The sequence below is a fragment of the Ursus arctos genome, unplaced genomic scaffold (assembly GCF_023065955.2).
Source record: "Ursus arctos isolate Adak ecotype North America unplaced genomic scaffold, UrsArc2.0 scaffold_18, whole genome shotgun sequence".
Lineage (NCBI taxonomy): Eukaryota > Metazoa > Chordata > Mammalia > Carnivora > Ursidae > Ursus > Ursus arctos.
The window spans coordinates 50,302,258-50,324,360 of NW_026622852.1; the positions used below are offsets into that span (position 1 = coordinate 50,302,258).

Genomic DNA, 22,103 nt, shown 5'->3' on the forward strand with positions numbered 1-22,103 from the left:
CAGACAATAAGCAGAAATGAGACTTCCTGGGAAAACTGAGACCATCCCCCCACAAAAAAAAACCCATCATCAGGAAGCAGGCAAGACGACGTTTTGTCCAAAGGGCCTGGTCTGATTCTAGTCTTTCATGCCTCCTCTCGTGCCCCACTGCTCCCTCCCCCAATACTGATGACAACGACAACGGCAAACCCAGGTTCAAATCCTAGCTGTGTTCAAACTACTTGACTACTCTGACCCTCAGCTGCTTCAACTGTAAAACAGAAACATGACCCCCATCTCGAGGGATGCTGGGAGAATGAAATGCCTCATGCAGAGCTGGGTGCAGGGAAGGTGCCGCCAATAGTAGCTTCTCTTCCCCTAATGCAGAGAAATAATGAAACGACACGGGCTTAATCCTGAAACTCTTGGGGGTGAACAGAGAGAGCCTTTCTCCCAGACTAGATTCACAAGTGCCACTGTGGGAGGAAGTGTCAGGCCGCGTGCTCAGGGAGATGTTGATTCTAATTCTGGGAGTCATTTCGTGAAGCACCTCTTCATGGTGACTCATTTGGGGACTCGCTGAAAAATCCTTTGAGTTAAAAACAAAAGTTGAATGGGGCTCAGGTTGCACCCTTTTCCCTCTACCCCCTACCCTGGCCTGGGTAGTGGGGGTAGTGCAGGGAATTTGCAGGGTCTCTGGGCTGAGCTTGACCTGACTTATTTCCCCCTGCATATCACCTGGGGCTGGGACCAGGCCAGAGGGAAGGAAGTGGGTGAGGAGAAGAAAGGCCAGGAAAGCAGTGAATGGTCCACCCTGCCAGCTCCTGAATTAGAGTCCAAGAGGGCAGGAAGGAGGGGTCCACGAGCCTTCTTTATTCCCCAACACTCAGCCTTAGTGTCAGCTTGCCTGTAGTCCGACCTATCTCTGCTGATTGCAAAGAGGTGTACTGTGTGACCTGGGGCAAGTTGCTTGACCTCTCTGAGCCTCAGTTTCCTCACTGGAAAATGAGGATATTAGAAGTACATGTTAAAGGGGTTCCATGACGCTGGGGTAGGGCTTTGCAAACTGCAGTGGTCCCAGTGCTTGTCTTCCTGGGGGTCTGGCACTGCTCTTAAAATTTCCTTCAAAGGGGAATTTCAAGTTCTTGCTCTGCAGCTTACCAGGATTGTTCTTGGAACCTGGGACCCGTCCTACATACAGAAGACCTCTTATCACTTCTCCTCTGCTCAAATATCACCTCATCAGAGAGGCCTTCTTCCAGCACCCTCTATGAAAAAGCACCCCTGGGCTCTCCTATCCCTTCCTTGTTTTATTTTCTGCATCAAACTTATTAACCTCAACCATGCCAGATATTTGCAATTGCTTCCCCACACACCCCACCCCCAGATTGAAGCCCCAAGAGAGTCAGGGCTCTATTTCGTTCACAACCATATCCCAGTGCCTAGAATAGTACGTGACCCATATAAGGTGCTCACAGATGTGTGTCGGGTGATTGAATGAAGAAACTAATGTTTGCTGCATTGATATGGTCAATATCCCTGATCTGCTAGTAACACTGCAACACACTGTCCCAGAACTTCTATTTATTTCTATTGCTTTTTGCAATGCTTATTTCTTATAGTTAGCTCTTCAATCTATCTGATATTTATTGCGATGCATGTTCACGTGAAGTGAAACTGTAAGTGGGTCCCCAACTGAACAGCTAACCGATGTGCGGAATGACCCATTCTATCCCTGTTGGTTTGTGGAAGGGCTGGGACTGGGCTGGGTCCTCAGGGCCAGCTGCTTCCCCACCTGTCCCCTCTTATAGCAGCAGCCCAGAGCTATGCGTTCATGAGGTAGGGCTGCCTAGATTAGGCACACAGGCACTGGAATTAGACAGTCTGTGGTCCAGCTACCTACTCAACCACTTATCATCTGGGTGACTTCGAGCAAGAGAATTTTTCTCTCAGCTTCTGTTCTAAGCCTCATTTGTCACACCTGTAAAATGGGCATGGAAGTGGCATAATGCCTCCTTCAGAGAATGGCTGTGCGGTTGTGAGTCCGGCACACAGTGGGTATTCAATTGGTGTCATTATCGTTATAGATCACAGCCAGGTGGAGTGCTGGGGTAACCTCTCTATGCCCAGCACAGTGCTGTGACCAAGCTGGACAGCTGGCAGGTGGTCAGTGTCAGTCCCTGGTCCAGTCTTCCTGGGGGAACACGGCACAGTTCTGCCTGTGGAGGAGAAGCAGCCAGTGTGGAAACAGGAACTGTGTGAGCCAAGTGCGTCCCTTCTTGGGGGGGGGGGGGGTGGTGGTGCGGGTTCCCTTAGGAAGTGAGGCAGGGAACTGAGCTGCAGCCTTTGGGGCCCCATGGAGACTCTTTCCTTAGAGGGAGTATTAAGCATTCATTAGTAGAGCCTTCCAGAAACCTCTGCACATTGACTCTTAATATCTTGGGGTCCACAGGATTTGGGGAGCTCCAAATGAGGAGATTCTGGCACTTTGAGGGCAGGGAGCAGCACTTTCACCATATGGAGATACCCTTGGAGCCTACTTCTGAATATGTGCCTGCATTCAGTAGGCACACAATAAGCGCTGATTGGCCAGTATGACTGGGGCCGTGAAGGGAGCAATGTTAGTAGATGGGTCCCCAAGGATGCGGGGGAGGGGTCCACGAGTTCGCTGACTTCGGACCCTAATCCTAAGTGTCTAGAACCCGAGAAGGGGTATGGGGGAGTTTGCTGGGCCACACTCTCTGTGAGAGTTTGGGCCTCAGTTTCCCCATCTTTGAAATGGGGGGGGGCTCGGCTGGGCGGATCACTCGCGGTCTGAGGGGCTCCGGCGCGCGGAGGGGTGCGGGCGCCAGGCGGTAGCCGCCGGGCGCCCCCCAGGCCAGCGTGGCGGCAGCGCGCACGAGCGCAGGGGGCGGCGCGGCCCCGCGGTGGGGAGGGGCGGGAGCGCGCGCGGGCCCGCGCAGGCGGCGGCGGAACCGAACGAACGGGCGTGCGGCCGCGGCGCCGCCGACTCGTGTGGGACCCTCCTCTCCGGCCGGCCGCCCGCCCGCCGGGCCGCGCGCCGCTCCTCCCGCCGGCAGCCGAGCCGCCCGCGCGCCGGTGAGTGGCCTGGGGCCGGGGCCTGGCAGGACCGGGCCGGGGAAGGGGCGGGGGCCGGGCGGCGGGGCCGTCACCCACAGCCGGGCCGAGGGGGTGCGCGTGCCCGCGCGCGCGTCTGCGACTCGGCGGGGGACCGCGGGCGGGGGTGTACGCGGGAGGCCGGGGCGCGAGTGAACCAGCGAGTCTCCGTGTGTCGGCGGCCGTGCGTCCGAGCGTGCGTGGGCGGCGTGTGTCTGTGTGTCCCGCGGGGTTGCGCCCGAGTGTGTGCGTGCTGTGGCGGACACGGTGCGTGTGCACGTCGGAGGGTCTGGGTTGTGTGGTTTGCGGTGAGTGAGTGCGGGGGACACGGGCATGGCTCCCGTGTATCCGTTTATTGTATCCATTTATTGTTTACTATTTGCCAGGGAGTGTGCCAAGCGCTTCACGTGGGATCCCATTTTTCTCTAGGAGTTGTGCGGGTTCAGGGACTATGTGTGCGCACGTGGGTGAGTGTTCACAGGACAAACTGTGTATCTGGGAGTCTTCGAGGACAAAAGTGTACTTGTACTCCTGCAAAAGAGTGTTTTGTGTCCAGGAGCGTGAGTGTGTTTATTACGGTGGCGGAGGGTCCCCCTTGCACCCACCAGGGATCTTGTATGATGTGTCCGCCCCTGGCCCGGATGCCAGGGAGCCCATGGAGAGAAGTAGGCCAGGGGTGGGCACCCGGTGGGTCCTGGACCTTGTGTGGTGACTGAGGGCTGAGGTCAGCCCCGCAGAGCCAGGCTGGGCCTGGCAGAGGGGGAGGCCTCCGAGCCAGGCCTTGGTGGGGCCCGCTGGCAGGACCCTTTGAGGGGCTCCAGGATGCTCAGGCTGGGCTGCGGCTCTGGTGGGCCTTCGCCTGGTAGTACAGGACTCGTGTTCAGTTCTTCGTCAATACCCCTCTGGGTCTCTTGGCTTCGTTCCTGTCCCTGTGTGGCCCTGGCAGATTATAACCTTTCCCCCAGGCCAGGGGGGAAAGGGGGAGGCTGACCCTGGGAAGGCCAGGGGTCCCAGGACACTTGTCTGTGTATCTGAGGGTCTCTCTCTGCCTGCTCTGCTAAGTAGACAGATATTCATCTGGCTTATTCATTTGTTGAGCCTGGGCTCCAAGCATGAGCCCCCAAGACAGTAACAAATTGATCACAGCAGGCTTGGGACACTGGTTTCCAAGGTCTGTCCTGCAGCTTTGATGGAGGGTTTTTTGGGGGGGGCTTTATAAATGTTGACAATCTATGCCGTCAAAAGTCTTAATTGCTTTAAGGCCAACTTTAGAAACACTGAGCTCCCTCGTTCCCCCTGAATTTTCAAAACTCAACTTGCCTTTCTGGGGGGAAAATGCCGTGCGCAGGCAAATCTTGGAGGCACATTTAAAAATCGTGGTGTTAATGGAAGAAGAATTTCATTGAAAGGGATGCGGAGCCGGCTGGAAGCGCCAGTTCCCGATGCAGCAGCTTACCGAGTGAACTTTGGACGTCTTCTTTCAGCAAACAAAACCTGGAAGGAAACAAAAAAGATCCACATTCTTTTTCTTTTTTGTCCTAAAAAAATGAAGGAAAAAAAAAAAACACCTTCTGGGTTTGCTGGAAATGCTGCCTCTCCTTCTCCCCTCAAGGCCAGGCCCTCCCTCCATCCCCCACCCCCAAATAAAATATGCCTGTGGGGAGCTGTGGATGAGTCACTCCCTGGCAGAGAGCCCCACGGGCAAACATTTGGGAAGGTTCTTGCCTAACTTCCCAGAAGAAAAGGCCCAGGATTTAAAATGGTCCCTGTGGTTTGTCAGCCTCTGCCGTCCCGTCTGCTTCGGAAATGACTAAAAAGTAGTTTCTGTCTTCAGAAAATAAAAGTCTCAGACTGAAGCAATGGCCCAGGTTGGTCTGGGCTTTGGGCCATTTAGATTGTTCAGGTTTCAAGAATCGAAGCTCCTGGCTTTGCCAGGTGGCATTTCCAGTGGCTCTGAGCAAGGAGGGAGCAGGGAAAGGGAAGGGAAGGCATGTTTAGGGAGCACCTCCTGTGCTGAGAGACAGGGACGTCCAGCCTGTGTCCTGGGACTGCTGTGAGGAGGTTGAGGCAGAATCCTGTCGCATGCTTGACTTCAAGCCTGTGCTCTGCAGCGGGGTGTGTGTGTGTGTGTGTGTGTGACACTTCTGAAGGTGCACAGACAGGGTGCTCAGTGCTGTCACACACATCTGCTCCTTTCATCTACCCCACGAGGTAGGGGGTTGTCATCTCCATTTTACAGATGACATAACTGAGGCTCAGAGAAATGAAATGCCAGGCATTATTTTATGAAAGTAGCGCCACAACTAATGGCCACCATTTATTGAGAGTATACTACGTGCCAGGCGTGGTACCAGAAGCTTTTAAGTGCCTGCATTCACTCAGTCCACTCAGCAACGCGCAGACGGGAGCTATCATGGCGCCCATTTTATAGGTGAGGAGACTGGAGACACGGAGAGATGAAATCATGTACCAAGGACTACGGATTGCTATGCGGTTGACCCTGGGGTTCAACTCAGGCCTGTCTGAGCAGAGCCTGCCGTCTTCCCACTGGACCTGGAAAGTCATGATCACTGTATTCCAGGTCCTTTGGGGCTGGGTTCCTCAGCAGGCTTCCAGCAGAGGCCTTCCTGAAGGGGCTGCCCTCCTTCCTTGTCCGCTCCTGCCCCTCTGCTGTGGAGGACCCACGCCCAGGGCCAGGACGGTCAGATAGAAAGGGCTCGCAGTTCACATTTTTTTCTTTCCTCATGAAGTGCCAAAGATTGGTTTCAGAAGGGAAGTGTCAAAACAATTGTCAAAAAGAGAAGACTATCCCCTTCCTCTTCCCGGGTCAGACCAAGCAAGCGAGTTAGAGGGGGGAGAGTGGAAGACCCTGGTAAGTCATCCAAGATTAAATGCGGGTTGGCATCTCCAGGCTTGTGTGAGGAGGAAGCCCTCTGGGGCGATGCCCTCACGAAGAGCCCCTGTTCCGACCCCTGGTGATGGCGAGTTACCTCCAGGGCCCAGACTCCCCATTCGGAATATCTGACAACAGGATCATCTCTACATAGGCTTCTTGTCACTTGCCGTTTCAGCCCCGTGCCTGTCTCTCTAACTCGTTCATTTCCATTCTTATCACGGTTTCTACAACGTGGTTCTTGAAAGGAATGTTGTGTGTGAGGACCGGTGTGGTTTGGGGGTGTGCTGCGCCCCTGCAAGGGTCCTTTGATGTTGGAAGGAAAAGGTATTTCTCTCCCTCCCGAGTATGCTCTGCAAATTGATGAACATTTGCAAATTGCTTCGAGATGCGTTAATTTAAGGTGTGAAATAATAGATCTCGTGTAAAGGCTCAGCCACATTTCTGGCATCAATGGATTTCTCTCCCGTCTGGCCTGTGATTTGGGGAGGTAAAAATAGTCCTTGTTTCTACATTTTTATCTTTATTTATTTATTTATTTATTTTTTGCTGATGTCATTCTTAGGAAGCGGTGGGCACATAACCCGTGGACCTTTCCTTGGCTATGACTTCGGATGGTTGCCAGAATGCTGGCGACCGGAACGTGCAGCTTTGGGGAGCAAGGGTGCTCCTGGAGTATTTGTGGGAAGGTCATCCGGAGTGGTCTCCCACTGGGTGTCTGTGACATTGCTTCAAAACGGGTGGGTGGTAGATGACCAGGATTGGCTGAAGATCCTCGGTGGAGTTTTTGGTATTGGCCATCTTATGTCTGACTCTCGGGTAGTGACAAGATGGCCTTCCGGGAAAACGTTTTATTTTTTATTTACTTATTTTTTTAGCCTTTTATTTATGTCTTTATTTTAAGTGACCTCAGTGCCCACTGTGGGGCTTGAACTCATGACCCCAAGATCAAGAGTCAGGTGCCCCACCGACTGAGCCAGCCAGGTGCCCCAAAAATGTTTTATTTTAAAAAGAAAAAATCAGGTCAGTCAGTGGCTTCACCCATTCCTGTCTGAGCTGGGTGACATACTCACAGCCCCTTCCTTTGGCCCCAAACTGAACTAAAGCAACAGCCTTCTCAGACTCAGCTTCCAGACAGGAGTGGACATTGGGGCAAATCAGTTGGTGGTGTAATTTCCTGTGACGTTCAATTTGGGAACTTGACCGTGGAGTGTGATCTAGCATTTTGACATCTGTCCCTCTAACAGACTTGCTTGTGTGGAAACAGACCCACATACACAGCCTCTGCTGTGTTGTCTCCAATTCTGGATTTTTCCACAGACGACTGCTCGGGTGGTCTGGTGGCAAAGGCCCAGTCTTCTGGCCAGGCCTCTTGGCATCCACCAGCAGGATCGCCGCACCCCAAACCCAACCAGCACTTTGGCTGAGCTCTGGGGGCAGGCGAGTGAGGGGCCTGCAGAATTGAAAGGTGACGCAGCCAGGATCTAAAATGCATTCAGTTCCAAGGGCCTTGATCCACATGGAGCCTTTCTTTCTTTCTCTTCGACATCTGCGTGATGGTGACCTCATAGAAAAGAAAAAGGGGCTTTATGTAGGAATTCCATAGAGTGTGAAGGAATTTCTGCGAGGGAAGGGGGAGGGAAGCTGCCATTGAGAGCCTGCCATGCTGCATTTCCTTGAGTTGTTTAAGCCTCACACTTCAAAATTAGGCTGGGGGAGGGGCAGTGCTTGACCTTGGCTAACAGAGCTGGCGCCTTAGAAGAGAACTCCCCAAAGTCCCCAAGTTGTAGTTGAGGAAATGGGGTGAGTCCCTCCCTGCAGGTGAGTGGCTGAGTTGGAATTTGTCCACGACCCCTCTTCCCAAGGCCGGCCCTCTCTCGTTCCTTGTTGTCCCCAAAGTCTTTGAAACTGGGGAGTTGTCAGGAGGAGATCTGCAGCAGGTTACCCTGCAAATGACCTTCAGCTCTGATGAGTCCACGCTGCCCCTGAGAAATCCAGTAGGCTCACCATCCAGAGAAGAGCCACACGCCCAGTTTACAGAATGGAAACTGAGGCCCGCGGAGAGGAAGGCGCTAACCCACAATCACATTAAGAACTTGAGCTTTGGCACCAGATGGAGTGAGGTGGGCGTCTCAGAGCAAGTCATTCACCTCTCCGAGCCTCAGTTTCCCCATCTGGAAAACAGACAATATTGTGACCTCAAATGTTTGAGGGAAGAACTACAGGAAATAATGGGTATAAAACCCTCCGCACATGGGTAGCCCCCCGGAAGTGCTTGGTGCTCACTGCCTGGGATTTTATGGGAGGTGAAGAAACTGTGTGATTATTAAGGACCTGCCCAGGGTTACCGGGCCGGAAAGGTCGTTCCCCTGCCGAGAGCATTTTCGGCGCCCCAGCATATTGAGGCCCTAAATCGGGCTGAAAGCAGTGTTAGGATCTCTTCCAGGTGCCACTACAGCTCGGTCCTGGGACCGGGACCCTCAAAACAGCTCTGGGAAGAGACACGGCCTTTTGGTAGAACAAGGCGGGATGTAAGTCAGGGTGCCCTGGGCGGCTCAGGAAACCATTTAGAAATCAGTGTTTTGTGCTCCACTCCACCCGCGCCCCCCGCGGCTCGGAAAGGGAGCCTTCTAAGGTTCGGACGCGTCCTCTTGGAGCTGGAGGGTCTCGGGAGGCCCCGAGAGCGGTGTCAGCCACAGTGTGTTACTAAGCGAGGCAGATGTTTTGTTAATTATTTACACAGCCTCGGCCCCATCCGAGGTCTGTGCTGACAGAAGCGGCTGTCACAGACCCGGGCCTGGGGGCAGGTAGTTCTCGGCGAGAAGCAGGCAGGCAGAGTCCTCCTGGAGGGTCGGCCCAGCGAGGCCGGGGGGCGTCCCTGCCCAGTCGGCGCTCCCTCCTAAGCCGGTGGGGTTCTGTCAGGCTGGCTTGTTGTCCCTGAGGGAGAGGCGAGGTCCCACGGAAGTGGCCGCCCTTCCTGAGGCAGCTTCTGTGGGCATTTGCCCAGCTCCTCACGCCTGAGACCCCACCGTGGTGTGTGTGGTGAGAGGGGAGCATCAGCGGGCGCTGGAGCCCCCTTGGAATCCAGCCCCTCTACTCCCTCACCTGGAAAACGGGCCAGTAGCACCAGGCTCGAGGCCCTTGATTCTTGGACACTGTTTGGGGGGGCGTGATTTGCCTTAGAAACCCACCTTTAGGACTAGAATTGTCAAAAGGAAGGGGCCTGGGATGAAAGCCTTCCCTGGAAGGTCACCAAGAGTGAGGGACGCTAGCTGGGGACAGGGCGGACCTAACCCCGTCTTCCCACAGCACTAAGCCTGTTACGTGTTTTACAGACGGAGGGTTTGCACGGGAGTCATTTTAAGAAAAGGTTCTGATATGAAATATCCATCATCTGTAAGTCTGTGGAGACAGAAAACAGCCTGGTGGTTACCAGGGGCTGAGGGAGGCATGAGGGGCAACCGTTTCATGGGTACGGGGTTTCCCTTCAGGTGATGAAAATTTTGTGAATGTGCTAAACGCCACCGAATGGCTCACGCTAAAATGGTTAATTTTACGTCATGAGGAAAAAATTTTTACAAAGTTCTGATGCTTAAAAATATAGGCAGGAAAGCCTCTCACTTTACAGATGGGGAGACTGAGGCCTGGGGAGGCTGTGACCAGCTTCCAAGGTCCTTGCTGATCAGGACCCTCTCCCACCTGTCAGGCCAAGTCTCTGGTCACGGAGCGCGGGCCTGGGCTGCGTGCACAGTCCGATGCAGAAACACAGACCCGTTCACAGTTGTGTGGGTGGAGTGGACTCTGTTTGGTTAACCAGATACGCCCGCGCTGGCCGGTATGCGGCCAGCCGTTCACTCATTCGTTGGAGAAATACCTCCCAGCCTTGTGGGTCAGGTGTTATTCTGGGAGCTGGCCCAGAGACCCTCTCAGGGCCCCACCCCACAGCCTCTCACCACTTGGTGAGGACAGGAGTTGTGTCACAAACCCCTGTGGGTGCTTCCAGTAGACATCTCCTGGGACTTACTCCCCTGGGGAGCAGGAGAGCTTTCCAGGAGGGAGGGGCCTCTGAGCAGGCCTTGAGGGAAGCACGACGTTTGCCCAGCACGCTGGGCGTTGGGAGGCCGGGAGGTCAGAGAGGGCTGGGGTGAAAGGCCAGTGGACCACCGGGTGAGTGGGTGGGTGGGGCTGCGGGATGGGGAGCTGGGAGCAAGACTGGGGTCCTGGGCAGTGGGCAGCCCCCCAGCAGTGTGAAGCCGGGAACTTCTGCCACTTCCTCAGCTTTTGACCCCTTCAGTGGATTCTTTGTACCAGGCACTTACGTGTATTACATTCCGTTCTAACCCCTCACGTGGATTAGCTCCCTTCATCCTCCCGGAAGTTCCCTGATGCAGGTATCATTATGCCCATTTCATGGACAAAGAAACAGACTCAGAGAATCTAGGATGTATGCTGCATAATTAATTGCCGCCACATCGGGGTCTGGTCTGTAGGGTAGGAGGGCAGAGGCTGCTGTCTGGAAATGCCTATCGTATGGGCTGTGAGCTGGTGCCCAGGCGCAGGGCCTGGGCGAGGGCCTCCCAGGCAGCTGGAAGGAACAGCATGTACCAAGGAGCAAATGGTGGGAGAAGAGGCTGCCCAGGCCTGCAGGGATCTGGGGGAGATTTGGTCTTTCTTGCAAGAACAGAGGGGCTCCTGCTACTCCGCACCTCACTTCTTAATAGTCTTTCTCTTGCTTACTCCGCTCCAGCCATGTGACCTCCTTACCTTTCCTCAGACATGTCAAGCATATACTCCCCTCTGTCCCCTCTTCCTGAAATCCCCCCCCCCAACTGTTCCCATGACTTGCCCCCAGCCTTCATTCAGGACACCACAAAAGTCACTTCTCCAAAGAGGCCCTGTTATCGCCATCCTATTGAAATTAGTCCCTCACTCGTTCACTCCCCATTCCCTGCCTTGGCCTTACTTTTCTTCAGGACCCTTACCTCTTCCTGATTCCGTATGTTTGTTATCTCCCTCCCGGACTAGAACTTAAGCTCCGTGAGGATAAGACTTGTCTGCGGACCACCGCTGGGTCCTCAGTGCCGAGCACGGTGCCTGGCACATAGTAGGTGCTCAGTTAATATTTACTGAATGAACGGAAAGTTTCAAGTGGGCAAGGGGCAGGATCCTTGAAGAATGTCTGTGTGAACTTACTGAATCTGTTAGCAAACATTGCTTCTCCCAGTGGGCAGTGAAGGGCTGAGTTGCGCCCACCTGCCCTTTCTCTGTCCAGAGAAGGTTTCTTAGAGACAGACTCAAATTATTCTAAGGGAGGAGCCTAGGCTTATAGAAGGGCTTGTACCTCCCAGCGTTATCAAGCTCCCTTCCTTTGCTCCTTTCCTGCAGAGGGGGGCTCCTGATGCCTGGATAGGAGTGGCTTTGGGTGGAAGGGGTGGGTACATGTCTTCAAGTTACATTTTCTATCAAGCGTACTTTTTTTTTTTTTTAGAGGGTGTATCTTTTGAGGGTTGCTTAGGGAAAAGAAGGTGTTTAACTCTCCCAAGTGACCCCAGAATCCACCCAGCCTAGAAAATGAGGAGTTGTGGGTTGAAAGCGGAAGTGATCCCTAGCTGGTGTGGCCTTGACGGGCTACCAGGGTGGGTGCCCAGATGGCGGGACCATTGGGGACCACATGGCAGACAGACAGGGAGCCCACCCATTCATTTGGCGGGTCCTGCCGAGTCCAGTCGAATTAGTTACACCAGGATCTCAAGTGTGGGCTTGGTGCGCCTGAGTCAGTGTGTGTGCATTTCCTTTGTTCATCTCCCCCAGGAATTTTAGCGGCCTTTTGTGTTTGATTTAAATGCCAGCCTTCTCAGCTCATCCAAGAGGAAACGAGGACTGGATTTTTGTCTGTGCAGAGGCTGGGGACAGGGGTGAGAGCTGCCCACTCTTGATGGTGGCAGCACGGCATTTGGGAACTATGCAAAGAAAATACTTTTACTCCAAGCTAGCAACTTTTGTTTGCATATGCTTTTATGATATCCCAGGCCTTCAGATATCACCCATCTATCAGTTAGGTATGTGATGACCACAATTTCCAAACTTTCAAAAGGGCTGTGGTCTGTAAAAGCATTTTAGTGACATTTGGGGACAGGAGAGGCTGTTTGGAAGATGCCGTTTGGTCGCTAGTATGTAAGAAGTTCCTGGATGCTCGAATGGCTTACGGGGCGGCATCTTTGAAATTGCACAGTGCTGAAAATTCTGGGACATATGGTCACTGTGATGTGCTAATGTTAGCAATCGAGATATTTAATTACCCAGAAAAACCCCTTTGCCTATCCACTACGGGTTACTGGAGAGCCTGTATTTCTCAGGAGGAAGGTCTCACACTGTGTAATCCGGACCAGCAGACAGGGAGTCATTATCCCTCATTAATTTATTAGCTAATTAAGTGATTTCTCTGGTCATGCGTTTATTCCTTCCATTGCTGTTCACCGGCAACATTTGCTGGGTCCTACTCTGTGCCTGGGCTGGTGCTGGACACTGGGGATAGAATGAAACAGAAGAGCAGATATTACTGAATCCCGCTGGGTGCCAGCCCATCCGGTGGTGCTGTGGGCTACAGGTGACTTCATTTCCCTGTGGACGTTTACTGAGCACCTACTACGTGCGGGCCTGTGAGACACCAAATGAAAATGACACAGTGCCTTGTGGTTTGAACTCTCCCTGCATTTTGATGGCGTCTTTTGGTCCCGGTCCTCTGCTTGCTGTGGCAAACCCCGCCAGCCACCGTTCACAGGCCCTGGAATGAACCAGAAACAATCCAGATGCCCCAGGAACCGACGTGAGAATAAGGCATCCCCTTCACACGTTGCGTCTCAGCTCCGCATCTCGCCGCCACCCAGCATTTTGAGACAGAATGTGAGATCTCGTGGTTGGCTAAATACATAAATATTTTATGTCTCGATATTCTGAAAACGAAGCCCAAATGCGCAGAACTGCAGCACATCAGTGCTATAGATCATATGTTATAATAATCCGATGACATGTTGTTTAAATATTTATGGACTGATGCGCCATGACAATGGGGGGAGAGGGGAGACTTGGAGCAGAGTCGGGGCAGATGCTGGAAAGGAGGGAGCAGACCCACGTGATCCTGGGAAGTGCCATGGGACGCTCAGGTTTTGGATTTGAGGTTTTGGAGTTTCGTGACGATAGCAACGGCCAACATTTGTTGAGCGCTTGCTGCGAGCCGTGCCCTTCACCGATGTCATTTTGTCTAATCCTCATAGCCACCCCGAGAGGATGCGACTTCTAATATCCCAAGTGACAGAGGGGACGCTGAGGCCCAGGGCAGGTCAGATCGGCCCCAGACTGCACAGCTGGAGTGGCCCATGGTCAGAACCAGGTCAGCTGCAGTCTGAGCTTGTAGTCATCGTGTGTTCTGCTCAGTCCATGACCAGTTCTATCGGAAACCTGCTGCCGCCACCTGGTACTAACTGGACTTTCTAAATCACGGAAAGAAAGGCGACGTCTGTGAAACGTCGGGCAGGCATAGGAACCATAGGAACAAATCTCTAACCCAGGAGGGGCGACTGTGCACCTCCACGCCACATGCCTGCCACGTGGTGGGGGCTCTGGAAGTGGCACTTCTACCCCTCGGCCATTCTTTTCCCTGCTGGTTTTGTGTTCGTTTGGGAGCTGTCTGCAAACTGTCCCTGAGTTAGTGCCCAGGGCCCTGACCTTTGCATGCGCCTTCCTCTCTCCCCGCAGTGCGAACCCACAGAGCGCAGATGGGGTAGCCCCCCAGCCCCTGATAGCCCTGCAAGGAGGCCCCCATGTCTCCACCTTACAGATGAGGGGCTCCTGCGGACTCCCAGAGCCCACTCCTTCCGTGTGGGGAGCCATTCCTTCCATGCCTTCCCGGAGGCTCTGCTGGGTCAGCCTCCCCCCACTGGCTGTGCCACCGCTGCCGCCGTCAGTCCTGCCTGTTTCATCACTGCTCAGTGTCCCGCTGATCAGCACATCCCCAGCACCGGAAACAGGGCCTGGTCCACGAAACGACAATAAGTGACCAGCAGTAGGGGTTCAAAAAAGAAGCTCCATGGACAGGGGTTGAAGGGGGCGCTGAGTTCTGAGATGTTTTTCGGCCAGTGACCATCTCAGACCGATGGTACCTTCTAGTTCTGCAGAGGCCTAGGGAGGTCCCCTGGGGACTCTAGGCCAGGGGATGGGGGTCAGAAGGTCATATAAACGGCAGGTAGGGCCAGCTGTGCAATTTGTACAGCCCAGCACAAAGTGAAAATGCAGGTCCCCTTGTTTTAAAAGCAGGAAAAAAGCTTTTTCTTTCACCATCACTTTCTACTTGTCATGGTGGCTTTTCTTAGCAATTGAATGCCATGCTTTCTTGGGCACAGGGACACTCACGGGGTGAGTACAGACCCTCACAGTTAGTGGGTGGCACACCTGCCGCCGTGACTGCACCCAGGCCCCTGCCAAGGGTGGAGGGTGGCAGAGTTCCCTGGGGTAGGGGGGCAGGAGCAGGACTCCAAGCCCCCAGCACATGCACCATCGTCCCACTCACTTCACTTAGGTGGCACAAATTCAGAGATAAAATGAAGACTTTAAGACAGTGGACACAGAGCATGAAGCCCCAAGCATGGGGCTCCTTCCGGAGGGCAGGGCAGGGTGAGGACGAAACTGTACTGGTCACATGCGCGTGAAGCTGGCCCTGATGGGAGGGCTCTAGCCTCCTCCCACCAATGCGCACATTGCAGAGAGCTTGGGGCAGATCTTACTGGGGGAAAAGTTCCACCGTGAGGCACTCTCTACAGATCACCAGCCTGGGCTGTGAGAGCCGTCAGCTGGCCAGCTGGTCTCCCCTCTCACCCCGGGCCTCTTGTGCCAAGGACACACCGTGGACGTGGGTCTCCTTGGAAGTGCCCCCCTGATTTCATTCCTCACGTAGTTGCCCGATGTTATTGCATCAACAAACCCCTCCCTTCCGACTTCTCGTCCTTGGGTGACAAGGGTCAGAAATCAAAGGATGAGGCTGCTGCCCCACTCACTCGGGAAGAATGCCAAGCAGGTGGTGCCCTAGGGATCAGAGAGGGCGGGGAGCTCAGATTCCACCAGCTTCCCACGCTGTTCCTAGCCCTGAAAGGGGGGGGGGGGGGGCGGTGCCTGGCAGCCACAGGATGCAGCCATCTGGCGACTCTCGAAAACATGAATGAGGGAGGCTCAGGAAAGTTAGCTCGTGCTTCTTACTTAGCACCTACTGTGTGCCAGCGATGTGGCCAAGTGCTTTCTCTGTGTGGCCTTAGTCAGTCCTCACAACAACTTTGGGCTGGCCCCATTTTTCAGATGAGGATAACAGGTTTAGAGATGGAAGCCATAAGCCACATGGTTTGGAAACTGAGATTTGAACCCAGGCCTCGCCAACCCCCAAAGCCAGTGCTGGGGCCAGTGCCTGGCTGCCTCCACTATCCGTTGCACGTGTGTGGGGACGGGACAGGAGCCAGACCTCAGCCGCTGCTGCTTGTCGACCCCTGCCTCGGAGCAAACACCCTCCTTGGCAGGGAGCAGGTCCCGAGGCTCTAGCTCCGGCACCCCCCCGCCCCCCGCCAGACCAGCCAGCCCTATGGCCAGTCTCAGGCCAAGATGGGGAGTGGGGAGGTGGTGGGTTAACCCGGACACCCTGCATGCCGGCCACGCCTCTAGCTTCTGCTCACCACTCTCCTTGGCTTGCTGCTTCCCACTGGGGGCCTCCGTTTTCTCACTTGCAAAGTGAGGGGAAATCTCAGTTTCTGTCTCTGGGGGGGTTTTCGTGACCCGGGGAGGTAAGCACGTGCATAGCAGCCATTCAGCAATAGGTGGTGACCTATTGCTGTCATACTGACGATGACACGTGTGGGGTGAGGCCTGCAGCTTGGGGGCGCCTGTGACGCTCAGGTGCTCCTGTCCACACTGGGACACTCGCAGTCACTCAGCCCAGAGCTGCCCCCGGGACTCTTCCCTTCCTTGCTTTGTTTGGTCATTCGTGGACCCCACAGAGCCAGGCACGGTTCTAAGAGGCATAATGAGCAGGAGAGACAAAACGGAGCTGGCCTTCTGGTTGGGGAGGCCGGCATAAACGAGACAGGAGTAAAGTATGTCCAGTGTTACTGGTCCGGGTGTCGGAGACAGACGCAGGGGAGTTGTGGTGTGGGGCTCCCTCCTGGGGTGATGCTCCCCTAGCCTCCTGAGACTTCACATACTGCCTGTTGTTCTAGACTCCAGCTCCCCCAGGGGACCTGGGATGGCAACACGGGGCTGGCTTTGCCTCAACTGTCTTTGAGAAAGTGGCTTTCCCAGCTGGAATGTGGGAATTTTCCCTCAGGCTCTCCCAAGACTTTGAACTGCTTGTTCTCAGGGCTGCTGGTTACCAGGGCCAACCTGGGCAGGTCCCGGCCACGTATTCTTGCACTGACGGCTCCTGGTGACCCTGTGAGCCAGTTCTTTAGCCCCATTTTACAGACAAGGAAAGGGAGGCTGAGTGAAGCTGAGTTGGTGGCCCAAGGGCACACAGTAGGTCTATGGCTGAGTCAGGATTCGAACCCAGGCCTTTGGCTCTCAGAGCGCACATCCTAAACCATTCTGTCCTAGTGTGGACGGATGTTTCTGTTTTTCCAGGCATCAGCAGAAGCCACGTGTTCTGCTCAAAGGAGCAGCCCGCTCAGGAAGCACCTACTATGTGTCTGAACAGTGCTGGGCGCTGCAGGAGGGGGTGGTGGAGAAGAATGCTCAGATTGGCCTGAGAGCTAATTGCATTTACTCTTTACCTCCAGGGCTGTGAAGAGGGGGTAGGGTTGGCTCCATGTTAGGGATGAGGGGGCTGAGGCCCAGAGAGGTTCCACAGCTTGCAGGGTCACACAGCACCAGACAGCCTGTCATCAACCATGGCTGTCTCGGGCCAGCTTCACCCTCCACTCTCACTTCGTACTTGGACCAACCGAAGCCCAAAGAACAGTTCAGTGGCTTGACTCCAAACTGGAAAGGGGGTGAGCCCTTTGTATAATTTTGGAAATGGACATCCTTTCCACGGTGAAATTGCTTTTGAGATGCCACTGATTCTCAGGGCAGAAGACCAGAGGAACTACAGTGGGCAGTGAGGGCCTGTGGGTGTGGGACTGGGGAAGGGAGCCAGGTCAAGGGTTCCTCCCCGGACTGACACCAGGGCGATAGGGTTTCCTGACGTGGCCGGGGGGAAGGTGCACAGACAAGCCGTTTAAAAGAAAATGTTTCCAGAGCTGTCCCATCCCACCATTAGCAAACAGTCCTTAAACAGCAAGGAAACCACCGTATTCCGTGTTCACAAAATGGTGAGCTGGCGATCAGACCTATTTATTTAAACCCAGAGTCGGCCGGGCTAAAGACTTCAGCTCCGAGCGGGCACAGCGCTTCGCTGTAGCAGGGGAGCCTAATCTTCAGGGTTTTCTTCCCATTTACAGGTTTTTTTGTTGTTGTATATTTGTAAAATGAGGCTTCTGCTGGCAAAAGCAGGTTTTAGCGAGCGCGGCAGCTCTTTCAAGACCTAATAAGGCCCCAAAGGAGGGTGTGTTCCGGCAACACTTTCCCTCTCCCCCCCCACCCCACCCCCGGGGGGGGCCTGATTCGGCTTGCCTCCTGCACTTTGGGCACCGCGCACCATCCGTCTTGCTTCCCATTAACAGAATTACCACCATCACTTTTGCAAGGACAAGATGGGCCCTTTGGAACTGCCTTGGGGACAGAGGCAGGAGCAGCCGCCATGCAGTTTTGCTTAGAGGGGAAAGGAAAGGAAAAGAGAAAAAAAACCTAACTCTCACAAATGGATGGCTCCTTGGGTCTGAAGAGCCCGGGCCTGGGAGGAAAGGGGCCGCAGGGCGGTGCCGCCCTGCTTCCTGCTCACATTCCCAGGCAGGAAGTGCCTAACACCTCTCAGAGGAGAGCCGACCACACGAGGGGTGGGGCCTGGCATCGGCAATCTGGAATCCTACCTGGACACCCCCGTGTCAGGGAGCGAAGAAGGTGGGGCTGCAGGGTTACGATGTTTCTGCTTTGGCTGGAACTGCGTCAGGATGTCGGGAGTGACTTCCTGATGGGCAGCTGGGAGGTGGCATGGGGTGGGCCCAGTCTCTCTGTCCTCATCAGTAAGGGAGGGACCATGAGCTTTCTGCCCTCTCTGTCCTTGGTTGGCCCTCGATACCTGGCTTTGGAGTGAGGCCAAGGCCCACAGAAGCCAGAGGGTCGGCAGGAGGGAGAGCGAGAAGAATCACAAGCAGGAATGACTTCCTGCAGCATATGGAAGCATCCCTGACTCCCCAGTGGCTCTGTCGCTGGGGTGGGTTCCGAAGGGAAAGTCCTGAGTCTAGACGTCCACCGCCCAGGGGCTGGAGGCTCCCCACCGTGTGCCCAGCACCTCCTCCATCAATGCCAGTTCTCTTAACAGTGTTATTCTTTATATAGAATTATCCACTATCTTTTTAGAAACAGCTCCTCCTCTCATTGCTATGAGTACTTTTTCATCAGGGGTGAGGGGTTTACATATGCCAGCATCAGCTAGTCTTCACTTTGAAACAGCTTCATTTTATACGTGAATCCCAGACTCAGAGAAGTAAAGTGACTTATCCAGGGTCACCCAGCCATGATTTGAACCCAGATCCGTCTCCCCTTGGAAGCCCCTGCTCTGGTACCTGTAAGGACCCGCAGGAGAGAGCCAGGTGGAGGGGCCGTGCTGGGCGGAGCACTGGAGATGAGAAGCAGGGGTTGTAGGACACCAGAAGAGGCCCTCTGGAGCTGATGTGAATGACAGGTGTCACCTGGGCTTGGGGTCAGGCAGGTGAGGAGGCCTTGGATACTCAGCTCTGGAGTGATGACTTGATCCGGGAGCTTTGAAGGCTGACATGGGAGGGGCCGTGTTTCTGGTGGCACGTGTGGAAGATGGTTCAGAGAGGCTGGTGGGGACGTGCCAGTGTGGACGTGTCACAGTGTGAACTGTCTCGGAGCCTCTCAGCTGCCTGAGGCTGCAATTCCACCAGAAAGGGCCTTTGGCTCTACACCCCCCTCCCAACTCTCCCACCCCCACCCCAGCCCTGCCTGCTGGGCGTCTGGCGGGAGGCCCCTCACCTCTGAACCCCAGCTTCCCTCACAGCTTTCTTGTGAAAAGCAAGGCCAACATGTGCCTATGACTTGCTGGGGACAATGTGAGAATAAATGATAAAATATGGAAAGCTTGCAGTGCTGCTTTGGGAAGGTGGGGAAGGTGCCATGGATGTGTTATTTTCCCTAAATCCGATTTCTGCTTGTCATTTCTTTCCTCCCTGTCAGAGAAGCTGTTTTGATCGCTGGGGGTGAGAGAAGTCGGAGTTAATGGGAGTGCATCAGCCAAGGCCTGGCCTGTTCAAGGTGTCTGTTGCCAGATACCTTCATTTCCTAATTTTCAGGCCATTTCACTAATCTGTAGGAGTCCTGGTTCTAACACACTTGCCAGGGATTGAATTGTGTTGTCACTGTGATTGAGTTCGGATTCTCCCTTGAATAATTGATTGATTGATTGATCTGGCAGAGTCAGAGGCAAAGCCGTGAAAGCGACCAACTCTGAGTTCTAATGTATGTCTGTGGCCCGTTGCGTGTGTTGGGGGGTGGGCTGGGGTCAGAGCTTCCCCCGCCCAGCAGGAGTCGGCACCTCCAGCAGCTGACCTTAGCCATGCCGTGAGGGGGGCTCGAAGCCTCGGGTTTGGTGTGGGGCAATGTGGCACCAAAGGTGCATGTGGCGGATGAGCCGGCTGTTCCCAGGATCTGTGCAGCCCAACTTTTCCATGGAGACAAGAGTTGCAGGAGGGTGAGCCCAGGCCGGCCCAGGAACTGCTGTGCACCCTCCCATAGAGCCAGGTGGTTCTAAAGCAGATGGGGGGCCCGCCATTAAGGGGCTCAGCCCCCTGCCCACCACAGGGCCTAGCACCTGCTGGGGCTGCAGCCCGGATATTCTTATGTTGGATGGACGGATGAGAGTAAGGAGGTAAATGAGTCACATACTGGCTGGGTGACTTCATGTATCTGGCGTCTCATTTTTATCATCACCAGAACCCATATTTCCGCTGGGGAGACCTGAGATTCAGAGAGGTGAGGATTGTGGCCAAGACACCCAGCAGAGAAGCCTTGGCTGGTCTGCACAAGTGTGTGACCTTCCACTCCTATTAGCGCTCTGGTCCTTCCGCCTGACCTTTCCTTCTCGGCGCTAAGCTCCCCCAGGCCTGGACGTGGCCTGTCCAGCCCAGGTGGGCACTCCTGCGCCTGCCCCAGGGCTGATCCCTCCTCCAGAGCCCCCGCTCCCCTCAGAGCTGGGCCGAGATGGAGCAGGTGTGCCTCCTGTGTGCCGGGCACTTGGCCTATACAACCTCATTGAACAAGCAAGCCTTTACGTAGGTCTTCTCCCCATGTTCAGATCACGAAAGCAAGGCTCAGAGAGATGAGTGAAACTCGGCCAGGGTTTCCCAGCAAGTAATGGAAGCAGCCCAGATTCAAATTCAGGAAGGCCAGTCACTTGCTGGCCGGAGAGCAGGTGGCTGGGACCCGTTATCAGGGGCATGAGGCTGGAGGCAGGGCTTTCCCACGCGGAAAAGGCAGGGAGTCTGCCAGGATTGTCGGGGGGGGGGGGGGCAGCACCTTGGTTCCCCAAGAAATATGGGGCTAGATTGGGCCCCAAACCCACTCAGTCCCTGCACGGCCACCCCAGCCCTTCTCTTTCTGGCTTTGGTTGCTCCACCTGGGCAGTGGGAGGACAGGAGGACAGGAGGACCTGACTTCCCCGAGTGTCGAGTATGTGCTGAGCAGCTCGCTACACAGTCTGAGCTAATTGTCCCAATGACCGTGGGAAGCCGGATCTGCTTATCTGCACGGCCTGCTCAGCCGCATGTCCCTCCCAGCACTTATTGCTGTCCAATGTCTGTATCCACCTCTCGACTGCTCAACACCTCTGGGTGGGGAGGACCTCCTCCGCCTTGTGCCTCGGACAGCGCTGGGCTTTGTGAGCCTCTCAAAAAATATTTGATGAATGATGATGGGGTGAAGAGGAAACCGAGGTGGCAGGCAGAGCTCTGGCCCATCCGGTGCCAGCGGGGGCCTTGCTCACGGACCGGCTCTCAGCCCGGAACTCCAGGTGTGCCTGTCTGTGTCCCTGTAGGTTCACACTGCCCGAAGAAACTTCCAGCCTGCGCCTGTGGCTTTGGATCAGCTCTGAAAAAGCGTGTCCTGTGACTGCTCAAGGAATCTGGGCCTTTCGCCCAGAAAAGAGTGTGTTTCCTGGCTTCCTGAGAACTGGGGCCCACCCTGCCCCTGGCCTGGGCGTACAGAGTGGGAGGGAGGGAGAGATGGACTCCCGCCCGGAAAGCGACAGCATCAGACCTTATCGTCCCTCTGAGGCTGGCTGCCCTGTGCCCGAGAATGTCCCGGCGAGGCCACCCCGGCACAACCATTAACCCTAGAGCTCCAGGCAAAAGCTTCCCCAGTGTCTGGGGCTTCCTCTGGTGGGGGGGGGGGGGTGGCGCTCTAGACTTACTGGAAAAGAAGCCTTCCTCACGCTCAGGCAGAGTTTTATCCCCTGGACGGCTCTCTCAGCACACCTCACTGGTTACCACGTGGCAGACTGGGGGGCAACGTGGGGGCAAGCTTCACGAAGCCCAGGGTGACGGGCTTCCGGTAGGTCATCAAGCAGCCAGGGCCAGATGTTTCGAACGCGCCTCTGGAGCGCCTGGCATCTGGCCGCTCCCTCCGAGGCCGGGCGTGGGTTTACGAGGTGTCTTTGAAGAGAGCTGGAGTCACCCGGCCCGTGAAGTCTGTACATCCAGTCATTCCACGATTTGGTTTCCTTTTCAAGAGAAGGGTCTGCGCTTCTCTCTCCTTCCCGTGCTTTGCGCTTGTATTTTCTTTTCCCAGTGACCTCCCTCCGTGACCGTCCCTCATTGACTGGCCTGGAAGGCGTCCTCCCTGGGGTGGGGAGATCCCACCCAGTCCTCGGAGGGGTTTAGCTGGAATTACGCACAGGTTAACCAGAATAGACTGGGTATATTTCTGAGAGGGAGAAAACCTTTTTCGTACACATAGCGCAGGGGAG

At 55.0% G+C, this 22,103-nt stretch overlaps 1 protein-coding gene across 3 annotated transcripts in view; it reads left to right on the forward strand.

Moving 5' to 3' along the window:
- The first annotated feature begins 2,946 nt into the window (after positions 1-2,946).
- Positions 2,947-22,103, forward strand: part of NEK6 (NIMA related kinase 6) — an 82,992-nt gene continuing 63,835 nt past the window's right edge. Inside the window, exon 1 of one of the 3 annotated variants that reach the window (XM_044389588.3) lies at positions 2,947-3,078. The gene's annotated coding sequence lies outside the window, so the exon portion shown is untranslated. Of the gene's footprint in view, positions 3,079-3,227; positions 3,405-22,103 lie in introns of those variants that run through there. The other 2 variants (XM_057313750.1, XM_057313749.1) reach the window with 2 other exon arrangements.